The sequence below is a fragment of the Salvelinus alpinus genome, chromosome 8, assembly GCF_045679555.1.
Source record: "Salvelinus alpinus chromosome 8, SLU_Salpinus.1, whole genome shotgun sequence".
Taxonomy (NCBI): domain Eukaryota; kingdom Metazoa; phylum Chordata; class Actinopteri; order Salmoniformes; family Salmonidae; genus Salvelinus; species Salvelinus alpinus.
The window spans coordinates 23204076-23219647 of record NC_092093.1 but is presented as its reverse complement, the minus strand read 5'-3'; the positions used below and the strand labels follow the sequence as shown (position 1 = coordinate 23219647).

The following is a 15572-nucleotide window of genomic DNA, read 5'->3' as shown; positions in this document are numbered from 1 at the left end:
GAGGTAGATGGGGAGTGGGAGGTAGATGGGGTGGGGGGAGGTAGATGGGGATTGGGAGGTAGATGGGGTTTGGGAGTTAGATGGGGAGTGGGAGGTAGATGGGGTGGAGGGAGGTAGATGGGGAGTGGGAGGTAGATGGGGTGGGGGGAGGTAGATGGGGTTTGGGAGTTAGATGGGGAGTGGGAGGTAGATGGGGTGGGGGGAGGTAGATGGGGTGGGGGGAGGTAGATGGGGACTGGGAGGTAGATGGGGACTGGGAGGTAGATGGGGAGTGGGAGGTAGATGGGTACTGGGAGGTAGATGGGGACTGGGAGGTAAATGGGGAGTGGGAGGTAGATGGGGATTGGGAGGTAGATGGGGAGTGGGAGGTAGATGGGGTGGGGGGAGGTAGATGGGGATTGGGAGGTAGATGGGGACTGGGAGGTAGATGGGGAGTGGGAGGTAGATGGGGACTGGGAGGTAGATGGGGACTGGGAGGTAGATGGGGACTGGGAGGTAGATGGGGAGTGGGAGGTAGATGGGTACTGGGAGGTAGATGGGGACTGGGAGGTAAATGGGGAGTGGGAGGTAGATGGGGAGTGGGAGGTAGATGGGGTGGGGGGAGGTAGATGGGGATTGGGAGGTAGATGGGGACTGGGAGGTAGATGGGGAGTGGGAGGTAGATGGGGACTGGGAGGTAGATGGGGACTGGGAGGTAGATGGGGAGTGGGAGGTAGATGGGGAGTGGGAGGTAGATGGGGAGTGGGAGGTAGATGGGGAGTGGGAGGTAGATGGGGAGTGGGAGGTAGATAGAGAGTGGGAGGTAGATGGGGAGTGGGAGGTAGACGGGGAGTGGGAGGTAGACGGGGAGTGGGAGGTAGATGGGGAGTGGGAGGTTGGGGCAGTAGGGAAAGACTGCAGATTGAAGAAGAGCAAGAAGAAGGAAGGAGACATTATAAATGGTGATTGCAGTTGTAATGAATCTTTTTGTAGAGATCAACCCTGATTATTCCCTTAAAGGCTCTCATCTCTATTCCTATGTGCTGGTGGCTTAGTGGAGGAGGAATCCAATCAGCGTTGTCATGGTCCAGAGCAGTTGAGGGCCACAATGCTCCTCCATTTTGTCTGAAGGACATTCCTCAGTCAATGAGATATGAAAGAGAGGGAAGAGAGTGATGAAAGTACCATCTCAAAAATAACAATAGTGAATGGAGGGAAATTCTCCCTCCTCCTTATTCAATATGGAGAAAAGAGAGAAGAATACATTCTGGCAGATTGGAATGAATCTCATTCTGAGACACCATTTTGAAACCTCCATTGTTATGTTAATTGAAACACTGGGAAGCATGTGTAAAACGGCAGGTCGGGTTAGAATATATCTTGATTGAATGCAACCCAGTGTTGTAAAGGTACTAGAATGTGATAATATCTTAGCTGGTTCCTTCCAGTGTGTGGCTTTAACCATCCATCTAGTACCACACCCACTATTCCTGCTTTTTGCCTGGTTGACTACTTCTCCTTAACATAATTCCTTGTTAAGGTCCAGAATTTGAGTATGATAGGTGATTGCTCGTTAAGTTCTGGAATTGGAGTGTTCCTATCTTAATAGGTGTATTGATCAGGGGGAACACAGGACAGGTTCGGAGGGATTTGGTCAAGCAGCACCACTTGGCTGCAGTTACACAGGCAGCCCAATTCTGATCTTTCTTTCAATAATTGGTCTTTTGACCAATCAGATCAGCTCTGAAAAAAGATCTGACGTGATAAGATCTGATGTGATTGTTCAAAAGACCAATTAGTGGGAAAACGATCAGAATTGGGTTGCCTGACACTGAGCAAGAATAAACAGGCTGGATTAGCAAACTTGTGGACAGTCCCAGACAGACAGACAGACTGACTAGCAGACCTGAGCAGAGGGATGTACGGCTCTGCAGACAGACAGGGCTGCTTACAGTCACACATAAAGTAGCCTATGTTGTGGTTAAGAGAGTAATGAAAGTGATCTCTGTTCTGGTGCTACAAGTAGTGTTGATTATGGCTCAGCCATGTCCAGTCATTATGCAAAGATATGTGGGTCCTTCTCCTTCCTCACCTCCTCCTTTCCCCCCTCATCCTCCATCCCCTCCTCCTCATTCCCACCCTCCTCCGTCCCCTCCTCCATCCCCTCCTCCTCATTCCCACCCTCCTCCTTCCCCTCCTCCATCCCCTCCTCCTCCTCATTCCCACCCCCCCCCATCCTCCATCCCCTCTTCCTTCCCCTCCTCCCTCTCCTTCCCTCCTCATTCCCACCCTCCTCCTTCCCCTCCTCCATCCCCATTCCACCCTCCTCCTTCCCTCCTCCCCCCCTTCCTTTCCCTCCTCCTCCCCCTCCTTCCCCTCCTCCTCCTCCTCCCCCTCCTTCCCCTCCTCCTCTCAGAGAGCAGATGAGATAGGAGATGAATCAATTATTTCTCATGTGAACCCATGACAGAGCTGTCAAGGGGGGGGGGGGGTCTCAGAGGAGCACTGTGTCTGTGTATATGTCTGTCTGTGTGTATACGTGTGTATATGTCTGTGTGTATACGTGTGTATATGTCTGTGTGTATACGTGTGTGTATATGTCTGTGTGTATACGTGTGTGTATATGTCTGTCTGTGTGTATATGTCTGTGTGTGTATATATCTGTGTGTGTCTGTCTGTGTGTATATGTCTGTGTGTGTTTGTCTGTGTGTATATGTCTGTGTGTGTCTGTCTGTGTGTATATATCTGTGTGTGTCTGTCTGTGTGTATATGTCTGTGTGTCTGTCTGTGTATGTGTGTGTCTGTCTGTGCACGTGTGTGTGTGTGTTTGTCCTAGTGGAGCAATATGACACGTGATGTGTGTGAGAAATTGTCTGCTTTCCCTACCTGAGGATATATGAGTCACCATCAGTCAATTGCTGTCCAACCAAAGAGCCAGCATCGAAGCAGAAATCATCACACATAATGTCTATCTCTCCTCAAGCCCTGCCCCTCTCCCCACCTTTCATTTCTCTCTACCTCTCTTTCCTTCTCTCTCTCTCTAGTTAGTAAGAACTGGGATAAAGCTTCTCTCTTCTCTGTTGAAAGATCCATCCATCGCATCCCACTCTGTCTAAAAGCGGGTGTTTCTGTATTTGTGTCCACATTCTCTCGCTCTATCTGAGAGTATTTATTTCTGTTTTCTTCATCCCTCTCTGCTGTCATCCTCTGAGTACAATAACACATCTGACATGACATTGTTAGGTATGAGAATAATGTTTCACACCCACCATCATCCATTGCTTTCCTTTATAGAGGAGATAGGAGAGACTGGGGGACTGGGAGGAGGGGACAAGAAGAGAGATAGGAGAATGAGAGATGGGGGACTGGGAGGAGGGGACAAGAAGAGAGATAGGAGAAGGAGAGATGGGGGACTGGGAGGAGAGGACAGGAAGAGAGATAGGAGAAGGAGAGATGGGGGACTGGGAGGAGAGAACAAGACGAGAGATAGGAGAAGGAGAGATGGGGGACTGGGAGGAGAGAACAAGAAGAGAGATAGGAGAAGGAGAGATGGGGGACTGGGAGGAGAGGACAAGAAGAGAGGAAGGAGAGATGGGGGACTGGGAGGAGAGGACAGGAAAAGAGATAGGAGAAGGAGAGATGGGGACTGGGAGGAGAGGACAGGAAGAGAGATAGGAGAAGGAGAGATGGGGGACTGGGAGGAGAGGACAAGAAGAGAGGAAGGAGAGATGGGGGACTGGGAGGAGAGGACAGGAAGAGAGATAGGAGAAGGAGAGATGAGGGACTGGGAGGAGAGGACAGGAAGAGAGATAGGAGAAGGAGAGATGGGGGACTGGGAGGAGGGAACAGGAAGAGAGATAGGAGAAGGAGAGATGGGGGACTGGGAGGAGAGGACAAGAAGAGAGATAGGAGAAGGAAAGATGGGGGACTGGGAGGAGGGAACAGGAAGAGAGAGGAGAAGGAGAGATGGGGGACTGGGAGGAGAGGACAAGAAGATAGATAGGAGAAGGAGAGATGGGGGACTGGGAGGAGAGAACAAGAAGAGAGATAGGAGAAGGAGAGATGGGGGACTGGGAGGAGGGAACAGGAAGAGAGATAGGAGAAGGAGAGATGGGGGACTGGGAGGAGAGGACAGGAAGAGAGATAGGAGAAGGAGAGATGGGGACTGGGAGGAGAGGACAGGAAGAGAGATAGGAGAAGGAGAGATGGGGGACTGGGAGGGGAGGAGGGGACAGGAAGAGAGATAGAAGAAGGAGAGATGGGGGACTGGGAGGGGAGGACAGGAAGAGAGATAGGAGAAGGAGGGATGGGGGACTGGGAGGAGAGGACAAGAAGAGAGAAAGGAGAAGGAGGGATGGGGGACTGGGAGGAGAGGACAAGAAGAGAGATATGAGAAGGAGAGATGGGGGATTGGGAGGGGAGGAGGGAACAGGAAGAGAGATAGGAGAAGGAGAGATGGGGGACTGGGAGGAGGGGACAAGAAGAGAGATAGGAGAAGGAGAGATGGGGGACTGGGAGGAGAGGACAATAAGAGAGGAAGGAGAGATGGGGGACTGGGAGGAGAGGAGGGAACAAGAGGAGAGATAGGAGAAGGAGAGATGGGGGACTGGGAGGAGAGGACAGGAAGAGAGGAAGGAGAGATGGGGGACTGGGAGGAGAGGAGGGAACATAACAGAGATAGGAGAAGGAGAGATGGGGGACTGGGAGGAGAGGACAGGAAGAGAGGAAGGAGAGATGGGGGACTGGGAGGAGAGGAGGGAACAAGAAGAGAGATAGGAGAAGGAGAGATGGGGGACTGGGAGGAGAGGAGGGAACAAGAAGAGAGATAGGAGAAGGAGATATGGGGGACTGGGAGGAGAGGACAGGAAGAGAGGAAGGAGAGATGGGGGACTGGGAGGAGAGGAGGGAACAAGAAGAGAGATAGGAGAAGGAGAGATGGGGGACTGGGAGGAGAGGACAGGAAGAGAGATAGGAGAAGGAGAGATGGGGGACTGGGAGGAGGGAACAGGAAGAGAGATAGGAGAAGGAGAGATGGGGGACTGGGAGGAGAGGACAGGAAGAGAGATAGGAGAAGGAGAGATGGGGGACTGGGAGGAGAGGACAGGAAGAGAGATAGGAGAAGGAGAGATGGGGGACTGGGAGGAGAGGACAGGAAGAGAGATAGGAGAAGGAGAGATGGGGGACTGGGAGGGGAGGAGGGAACAGGAAGAGAGATAGGAGATGGGGGACTGGGAGGAGAGGACAAGAAGGGAGATAGGAGAAGGAGGGATGGGGGACTGGGAGGAGAGGACAAGAAGAGAGATATGAGAAGGAGAAATGGGGGACTGGGAGGGGAGGAGGGAACAGGAAGAGAGATAGGAGAAGGAGAGATGGGGGACTGGGAGGAGGGGACAAGAAGAGAGATAGGAGAAGGAGAGATGGGGGACTGGGAGGAGAGGACAGGAAGAGAGATAGGAGAAGGAGAGATGGGGGACTGGGAGGAGGGAACAGGAAGAGAGATAGGAGAAGGAGAGATGGGGGACTGGGAGGAGGGAACAGGAAGAGAGATAGGAGAAGGAGAGATGGGGGACTGGGAGGAGAGGACAGGAAGAGAGATAGGAGAAGGAGAGATGGGGGACTGGGAGGAGGGAACAGGAAGAGAGATAGGAGAAGGAGAGATGGGGGACTGGCCTGTGTCTGTCTGTCTGTGTGTGTGTGTGTGTGTGTGTGTGTGTGTGTGTGTGTGTGTGTGTGTGTGTGTGTGTGTGTGTGTGTGTGTGTGTGTGTGTGTGTGTGTGTGTGTGTGTGTGTGTGTGTGTGTGTGTGTGTGAGCGACCTTCACTGTGCTATGTGTTGGTCGTACATTACATTAGGAAATGCAGTAGCAGATATAGTATATGGAGGTTGACGGAGCAGCAAATTGCCTCTTAGCACCTGTAACCAAAGGGTTAACCATAAACACCTTGGCAGCAGGGTCCTGGAAAAGGTCACCGCACACAGGGTCAACGGGCGGCCCAACAGGAAGTGTGTGTGCGCGTGTGTGTGCGTAAGCAATCAAGAGGGCGAGACGGAGGGGTATTGATGAGAGGAGGGTAGAGGAGGTGTAGCCTTGTAGTTGGGGGGACATTGAGTTAATATGGTGCTCTCGTACGCGTTTGATAGTTTGAAAGAATATGTCACTCACAGTACAGTTTGAGGTACATCTGATGGAGCTTAAAGCCCTCTTAGAGAAATACAAGGGTTTATCATTACTCTATATGGAGGCGGTGGAGTTATATTAGGAGGATTCTAACGTGACTCACATCAACAAACCATTTCACTTCCCACTAGCCCATAAACTGTGTTTAGTTGCTATTGCTTTTAAGGCCTCTTCTGGCCTACTTTCTGGGGATGCGCTCAGTGATCATATTCCTTTTCTCCATGGCTGTAACATCATTACAGAGTTCTATAGAAATACATCAGCGTTTAATTCAAGTATATTGAAAGACATAGAATAATGGTTGGTACTAACAAGTGTTTCTGTACTAGCTGGTCTTTCAGACAGCCCATTGCACCTGGGCTGCTCTTCACTCTATCACACATGCGTGTCTGCCTTGATTACAGAGCTGATTCATTCATTAATGTCATTATGATGTATTCATGTCAGGGAGGGAGAGGATGGCTGGTTGGACATGATAGACTACCATTGTCACAGAGAGAGTCTGCTGTTCAAATGCCTGTCCCTCTAGGTTCCCTTACTTTAAATGTAGCCTACACTTTGCTTGTAAATGGACCTATTCTTCCTTTTCTAAGTTTTGACCTTTCTTTCTTCTCCCTCTCTCCATGTTCCTCCCTCTGTTTCGGTGTAATTATTTACCCATTTAGTTAAATGGGGATTCTTGATTGAAGAGAACGGTGTCAGCGGGGGAAAATGCTGAGTAAGACTAGTCCTGTCGCAGAAGAACTTTCATGCAATGCAGGAAATGTAAAACTTGTAGTGTTTTTGAAGTTAAAATGGCTTTTCCTTTCAGAAAAATGTATCAACTCCTACAAAAATGACGATTCATTATAATCCACATAATGGCTTAAATGAAAATTGGCTTAAATGTGTACTCTAACTGTATGCATTATTCACGATTTCCCTGGAGAGAGAGAGAGAGAGAGAGAGAGAGAGATGGGGGGGGGGACTGTTTTCTAGGTTTGGATTTGGTTGCTTTCGGGGACTTAGTTTGGAGTGTAAAGTGCATATAAAAGTGCATATAAGAGTAGCCAGTTGTGTTCTAGGTATCTAGTGGGCATGTTTTCTGCATGCACGTGTTTGAGTGTGAATAAGAACCAGCGTCAGTTGGGGTTTTAGCAGCAGCAGCATGGTAGCCATGGAGAGGTGACAGACAGGGGAAGTGTCTATCCTGTTAGCCATGGAGAGGTGACAGACAGGGGAAGTGTCTATCCTGTTAGCCATGGAGAGGTGACAGACAGGGGAAGTGTCTATCCTGTTAGCCATGGAGAGGTGACAGACAGGGGAAGTGTCTATCCTGTTAGCCATGGAGAGGTGACAGACAGGGGAAGTGTCTATCCTGTTAGCCATGGAGAGGTGACAGACAGGGGAAGTGTCTATCCTGTTAGCCATGGAGAGGTGACAGACAGGGGAAGTGTCTATCCTGTTAGCCATGGAGAGGTGACAGACAGGGGAAGTATCTATCCTGTTAGCCATGGAGAGGTGACAGACAGGGGAAGTGTCTATCCTGTTAGCCATGGAGAGGTGACAGACAGGGGAAGTGTCTATCCTGTTAGCCATGGAGAGGTGACAGACAGGGGAAGTGTCTATCCTGTTAGCCATGGAGAGGTGACAGACAGGGGAAGTGTCTATCCTGTTAGCCATGGAGAGGTGACAGACAGGGGAAGTGTCTATCCTGTTAGCCTTGGAGAGGTGACAGACAGGGGAAGTGTCTATCCTGTTAGCCATGGAGAGGTGACAGACAGGGGAAGTGTCTATCCTGTTAGCCATGGAGAGGTGACAGACAGGGGAAGTGTCTATCCTGTTAGCCATGGAGAGGTGACAGACAGGGGAAGTGTCTATCCTGTTAGCCTTGGAGAGGTGACAGACAGGGAAGTGTCTATCCTGTTAGCCTTGGAGAGGTGACAGACAGGGGAAGTGTCTATCCTGGTAGCCTTGGAGATGTGACAGACAGGGGAAGTGTCTATCCTGTTAGCCTTGGAGAGGTGACAGACAGGGGAAGTGTCTATCCTGTTAGCCATGGAGAGGTGACAGACAGGGGAAGTGTCTATCCTGTTAGCCTTGGAGAGGTGACAGACAGGGGAAGTGTCTATCCTGTTAGCCATGGAGATGTGACAGACAGGGGAAGTGTCTATCCTGTTAGCCATGGAGAGGTGACAGACAGGGGAAGTGTCTAACCTGGTAGCCATGGAGAGGTGACAGACAGGGGAAGTGTCTATCCTGTTAGCCTTGGAGAGGTGACAGACAGGGAAGTGTCTATCCTGTTAGCCATGGAGAGGTGACAGACAGGGGAAGTGTCTAACCTGGTAGCCTTGGAGAGGTGACAGACAGGGGAAGTGTCTATCCTGTTAGCCATGGAGACGTGACAGACAGGGGACGTGTCTATCCTGTTAGCCTTGGAGAGGTGACAGACAGGGGAAGTGTCTATCCTGTTAGCCTTGGAGAGGTGACAGACAGGGGAAGTGTCTAACCTGTTAGCCTTGGAGAGGTGACAGACAGGGGAAGTGTCTATCCTGGTAGCCATGGAGAGTTGACAGACAGGGGAAGTGTCTAACCTGGTAGCCTTGGAGAGGTGACAGACAGGGGAAGTGTCTATCCTGTTAGCCATGGAGACGTGACAGACAGGGGACGTGTCTATCCTGTTAGCCTTGGAGTGGTGACAGACAGGGGAAGTGTCTATCCTGTTAGCCTTGGAGAGGTGACAGACAGGGGAAGTGTCTAACCTGTTAGCCTTGGAGAGGTGACCGACAGGGGAAGTGTCTAACCTGTTAGCCATGGAGAGGTGACAGACAGGGGAAGTGTCTATCCTGGTAGCCTTGGAGACGTGACAGACAGGGGAAGTGTCTATCCTGTTAGCCTTGGAGAGGTGACAGACAGGGGAAGTGTCTATCCTGTTAGCCATGGAGAGGTGACAGACAGGGGAAGTGTCTATCCTGTTTGCCTTGGAGAGGTGACTGACAGGGGAAGTGTCTATCCTGTTAGCCATGGAGATGTGACAGACAGGGGAAGTGTCTATCCTGTTAGCCATGGAGAGGTGACAGACAGGGGAAGTGTCTAACCTGGTAGCCATGGAGAGGTGACAGACAGGGGAAGTGTCTATCCTGTTAGCCTTGGAGAGGTGACAGACAGGGAAGTGTCTATCCTGTTAGCCTTGGAGAGGTGACAGACAGGGGAAGTGTCTATGCTGTTTGCCTTGGAGACGTGACAGACAGGGGAAGTGTCTATCCTGTTAGCCATGGAGACGTGACAGACAGGGGAAGTGTCTATCCTGTTAGCCTTGGAGAGGTGACCGACAGGGGAAGTGTCTATCCTGTTAGCCATGGAGAGGTGACCGACAGGGGAAGTGTCTATCCTGTTAGCCTTGGAGAGGTGACAGACAGGGGAAGTGTCTATCCTGTTAGCCTTGGAGAGGTGACCGACAGGGGAAGTGTCTAACCTGTTAGCCATGGAGAGGTGACAGACAGGGGAAGTGTCTATCCTGTTAGCCTTGGAGAGGTGACAGACAGGGGAAGTGTCTAACCTGTTAGCCATGGAGAGGTGACAGACAGGGGAAGTGTCTAACCTGTTAGCCTTGGAGAGGTGACAGACAGGGGAAGTGTCTATCCTGGTAGCCATGGAGAGGTGACAGACAGGGGAAGTGTCTAACCTGGTAGCCTTGGAGAGGTGACAGACAGGGGAAGTGTCTATCCTGTTAGCCATGGAGACGTGACAGACAGGGGACGTGTCTATCCTGTTAGCCTTGGAGAGGTGACAGACAGGGGAAGTGTCTATCCTGTTAGCCTTGGAGAGGTGACAGACAGGGGAAGTGTCTAACCTGTTAGCCTTGGAGAGGTGACAGACAGGGGAAGTGTCTATCCTGGTAGCCATGGAGAGGTGACAGACAGGGGAAGTGTCTAACCTGGTAGCCTTGGAGAGGTGACAGACAGGGGAAGTGTCTATCCTGTTAGCCATGGAGACGTGACAGACAGGGGACGTGTCTATCCTGTTAGCCTTGGAGAGGTGACAGACAGGGGAAGTGTCTATCCTGTTAGCCTTGGAGAGGTGACAGACAGGGGAAGTGTCTAACCTGTTAGCCTTGGAGAGGTGACCGACAGGGGAAGTGTCTAACCTGTTAGCCATGGAGAGGTGACAGACAGGGGAAGTGTCTATCCTGTTAGCCTTGGAGAGGTGACAGACAGGGGAAGTGTCTAACCTGTTAGCCATGGAGAGGTGACAGACAGGGGAAGTGTCTAACCTGTTAGCCTTGGAGAGGTGACCGACAGGGGAAGTGTCTAACCTGTTAGCCATGGAGAGGTGACAGACAGGGGAAGTGTCTATCCTGTTAGCCATGGAGAGGTGACAGACAGGGGAAGTGTCTATCCTGTTAGCCTTGGAGAGGTGACCGACAGGGGAAGTGTCTAACCTGGTAGCCATGGAGAGGTGACAGACAGGGGAAGTGTCTATCCTGTTAGCCATGGAGAGGTGACAGACAGGGGAAGTGTCTATCCTGTTAGCCATGGAGAGGTGACCGACAGGGGAAGTGTCTAACCTGGTAGCCATGGAGAGGTGACAGACAGGGGAAGTGTCTATCCTGTTAGCCTTGGAGAGGTGACAGACAGGGGAAGTGTCTATCCTGGTAGCCTTGGAGAGGTGACAGACAGGGGAAGTGTCTATCCTGTTAGCCATGGAGAGGTGACAGACAGGGGAAGTGTCTATCCTGGTAGCCATGGAGAGGTGACAGACAGGGGAAGTGTCTATCCTGTTAGCCATGGAGAGGTGACAGACAGGGGAAGTGTCTATCCTGGTAGCCATGGAGAGGTGACAGACAGGGGAAGTGTCTATCCTGTTAGCCATGGAGAGCTGACAGACAGGGGAAGTGTCTATCCTGTTAGCCATGGAGAGGTGACAGACAGGGGAAGTGTCTAACCTGGTAGCCATGGAGAGGTGACAGACAGGGGAAGTGTCTATCCTGTTAGCCTTGGAGAGGTGACAGACAGGGGAAGTGTCTATCCTGGTAGCCTTGGAGAGGTGACAGACAGGGGAAGTGTCTATCCTGGTAGCCATGGAGAGGTGACAGACAGGGGAAGTGTCTAACCTGGTAGCCATGGAGAGGTGACAGACAGGGGAAGTGTCTATCCTGTTAGCCATGGAGAGGTGACAGACAGGGGAAGTGTCTATCCTGTTAGCCATGGAGAGGTGACAGACAGGGGAAGTGTCTATCCTGTTAGCCATGGAGAGGTGACAGACAGGGGAAGTGTCTATCCTGTTAGCCATGGAGAGGTGACAGACAGGGGAAGTGTCTATCCTGTTAGCCTTGGAGAGGTGACAGACAGGGGAAGTGTCTATCCTGTTAGCCATGGAGAGGTGACAGACAGGGGAAGTGTCTATCCTGTTAGCCATGGAGAGGTGACAGACAGGGGAAGTGTCTATCCTGTTAGCCTTGGAGAGGTGACAGACAGGGAAGTGTCTTTGCGCGGTGTGTGTGGGGTGAATTGTTTTTGGCGGTGTATGTGGGGGTGAATTGTCTTTGGCGGTGTGTGTGGGGGTGAATTGTCTTCGGCGGTGTGTGTGGGGGTGAATTGTCTTTGGCGGTGTGTCTTGGGGTGAATTGTCTTTGGCGGCGTGTGTGGGGTGAATTGTCTTTGGCGGTGTGTGTGGGGGTGAATTGTCTTTGGCGGTGTGTGTGGGGGTGAATTGTCTTTGGCGGTGTGTGTGGGATGAATTGTCTTCGGCGGTGTGTTTTGGGGTGAATTGTCTTTGGGCGGTGTGTGTGGGGTGAATTGTCTTCGGCGGTGTGTGTGAGGGTGAATTGTCTTCGGCGGTGTGTGTGGGGGTGAATTGTCTTTGGCGGTGTGTGTGGGGGTGAATTGTCTTTGGCGGTGTGTGTGGGGTGAATTGTCTTTGGCGGTGTGTGTGGGGGTGAATTGTCTTCGGCGGTGTGTGTGGGGGTGAATTGTCTTTGGCGGTGTGTGTGGGGGTGAATTGTCTTTGACGGTGTGTGTGGGGGTGAATTGTCTTTGGCGGTGTGTGTGGGGGTGAATTGTCTTTGGCGGTGTGTGTGGGGTGAATTGTCTTCGGCGGTGTGTTTTGGGGTGAATTGTTTTGGGCGGTGTGTGTGGGGTGAATTGTCTTCGGCGGTGTGTTTTGGGGTGAATTGTCTTTGGCGGTGTGTGTGGGGTGAATTGTCTTCGGCGGTGTGTTTTGGGGTGAATTGTCTTTGGCGGTGTGTGTTGGGGTGAATTGTCTTTGGGCGGTGTGTGTGGGGTGAATTGTCTTTGGCGGTGTGTGTGGGGTGAATTGTCTTTGGCGGTGTGTGTGGGGGTGAATTGTCTTCGGCGGTGTGTGTGGCGGTGAATTGTCTTTGGCGGTGTGTGTTGGGGTGAATTGTCTTTGGCGGTGTGTGTGGGGGTGAATTGTCTTTGGCGGTGTGTGTGGCGTGAATTGTCTTCGGCGGTGTGTTTTGGGGTGAATTGTCTTTGGGCGGTGTGTGTGGGGTGAATTGTCTTCGGCGGTGTGTTTTGGGGTGAATTGTCTTTGGCCGGTGTGTGTGGGGTGAATTGTCTTTGGCGGTGTGTGTGGGGTGAATTGTCTTCGGCGGTGTGTTTTGGGGTGAATTGTCTTTGGCGGTGTGTGTGGGGTGAATTGTCTTTGGCGGTGTGTGTGGGGTGAATTGTCTTCGGCGGTGTGTTTTGGGGTGAATTGTCTTTGGCGGTGTGTGTTGGGGTGAATTGTCTTTGGGCGGTGTGTGTCTGGCAGTGTGTTTCTGTGTGAATTGGGGCTATCAGGCTTAATGACATTAGCATGGCTGAGCAGGCAGAGAGAGAGAGAGGGGAGCATATTGTCCAGCCCAGTTATAACTCAACCCCCCCTTTCCCTCTCCCTCCCTCCCTCCCTCCCCCCCTCCCTCTCTCTGTATTTCTTTAGGTGTGGTAGAGGTAGAGGAGGTATCCAGGATGTTATAACTCAACCCCCCCCCTCTCCTTCTCAATTCAATTCAAGGGGCTTTATTGGCATGGGAAACATATGTTAACATTGCCAAATCAAGTTAAGTAGATAATATACAAAAGTGAAATAAACAATAAAAATTAACAGTAAACATTACACACACAGAAGTTATCTCTCTCTCTCTCTCTCTCTCTCTCTCTCTCTCTCTCTCTCTCTCTCTCTCTCTCTCTCTCTCTCTCTCTCTCTCTCTCTCTCTCGCTGTGTCGCTTTAGGTGTGGTAGAGGTAGAGGAGGTATCCAAGATGTTATTTTTATTTTTTATTATTTTTATTTCACCTTTTTTTAACCAGGTAGGCAAGTTGAGAACAAGTTCTCATTTACAATTGCGACCTGGCAAAGATAAAGCAAAGCAGTTCGACACATACAACAACACAGAGTTACACATGGAGTAAAACTAACATACAGTCAATAATACAGTAGAAAAATAAGTCTATATACAATGTGAGCAAATGAGGTGAAATAAGGGAGGTAAAGGCAAAATAAGGCCATGGTGGCGAAGTAAATACAATATAGCAAGTAAAACACTGGAATGGTAGATTTGCAGTGGAAGAATGTGCAAAGTAGAGATAGAAATAATGGGGTGCAAATTAATATATACAGAAGGGTGAGAGGTAGTTGTTTGGGCTAAATTATAGATGTGCTATGTACAGGTGCAGTAATCTGTGAGCTGCTCTGACAGCTGGTGCTTAAAGCTAGTGAGGGAGATAAGTGTTTCCAGTTTCAGAGATTTTTGTAATTCGTTCCAGTCATTGGCAGCAGAGAACTGGAAGGAGAGGCGGCCAAAGGAAGAATTGGTTTTGGGGGTGACCAGAGAGATATACCTGCTGGAGCGCGTGCTACAGGTGGGTGCTGCTATGGTGACCAGCGAGCTGAGATAAGGCGGGACTTTACCTAGCAGGGTCTTGTAGATAACCTGGAGCCAGTGGGTTTGGCGACGAGTATGAAGCGAGGCCCAGCCAACGAGAGCGTACAGGTCGCAGTGGTGGGTAGTATATGGGGCTTTGGTGACAAAACGGATGGCACTGTGATAGACTGCATCCAATTTATTGAGTATGGTATTGGAGGCTATTTTGTAAATGACATCGCTGATGTCGAGGATCGGTAGGATGGTCAGTTTTACAAGGGTATGTTTGGCAGCATGAATGAAGGATGATTTGTTGCGAAATAGGAAGCCAATTCTAGATTTAACTTTGGATTGGAGATGTTTGATGTGAGTCTGGAAGGAGAGTTTACAGTCTAACCAGACACCTAGGTATTTGTAGTTGTCCACATATTCTAAGTCAGATCCGTCCAGAGTAGTGATGTTGGACGGGCGGGCAGGTGCAGGCAGCGATCGGTTGAAGAGCATGCATTTAGTTTTACTTGTATTTAAGAGCAATTGGAGGCCACGGAAGGAGAGTTGTATGGCATTGAAGCTCGTCTGGAGGGTTGTTAACACAGTGTCCAAAGAAGGGCCAGAAGTACACAGAATGGTGTTGTCTGCGTAGAGGTGGATCAGAGACTTACCAGCAGCAAGAGCGACATCATTGATGTATACAGAGAAGAGAGTCGGCCCAAGAATTGAACCCTGTGGCACCCCCATAGAGACTGCCAGAGGCCCGGACAACAGGCCCTCCGATTTGACACACTGAACTCTATCAGAGAAGTAGTTGGTGAACCAGGCGAGGCAATCATTTGAGAAACCAAGGCTATCGAGTCTGCCGATGAGGATGTGGTGATTGACAGAGTCGAAAGCCTTGGCCAGGTCAATGAATACGGCTGCACAGTATTGTTTCTTATGGCGGTGGCGGTTGCGGTTAAGATATCGTTTAGGATCTTGAGCGTGGCTGAGGTGCACCCATGACCAGCTCTGAAACCAGATTGCATAGCGGAGAAGGTATGGTGGGATTCGAAATGGTCGGTAATCTGTTTGTTGACTTGGCTTTCGGAGACCTTAGAAAGGCAGGGTAGGATAGATATAGGTCTGTAGCAGTTTGGGTCAAGAGTGTCCCCGCCTTTGAAGAGGGGGATGACCGCAGCTGCTTTCCAATCTTTGGGGGATCTCAGACGACACGAAAGAGAGGTTGAACAGGCTAGTAATAGGGGTTGCAACAATTTCGGCAGATCATTTTAGAAAGAAAGGGTCCAGATTGTCTAGCTGATTTGTAGGGGTCCAGATTTTGCTGCTCTTTCAGAACATCAGCTGACTGGATTTGGGAGGAGAAATGGGGAAGGCTTGGGCGAGTTGCTGTGGGGGGTGCAGTGCTGTTGACCGGGGTAGGGGTAGCCAGGTGGAAAGCATGGCCAGCCGTCGAAAAATGCTTATTGAAATTCTCAATTATAGTGGATTTATCGGTGGTGACAGTGTTTCCTAGCCTCAGTGCAGTGGGCAGCTGGGACAAGTTGTTCTTATTCTCCATGGACTTTACAGTGTC

At 50.6% G+C, this 15572-nt stretch overlaps 1 protein-coding gene across 7 annotated transcripts in view; it reads left to right on the top strand.

Annotated features, from left to right (window-relative positions):
* The window catches only part of LOC139582745 (actin-binding protein WASF1-like), a 144855-nt gene that overhangs the window by 48778 nt on the left and 80505 nt on the right, over positions 1-15572 (top strand). The window contains exon 1 of one of the 7 annotated variants that reach the window (XM_071413035.1): positions 13876-14000. The exons of the other annotated variants lie outside the window; for them this stretch is intronic. The gene's annotated coding sequence lies outside the window, so the exon portion shown is untranslated. Of the gene's footprint in view, positions 1-13875; positions 14001-15572 lie in introns of those variants that run through there. 7 annotated transcript variants of the gene reach the window in all.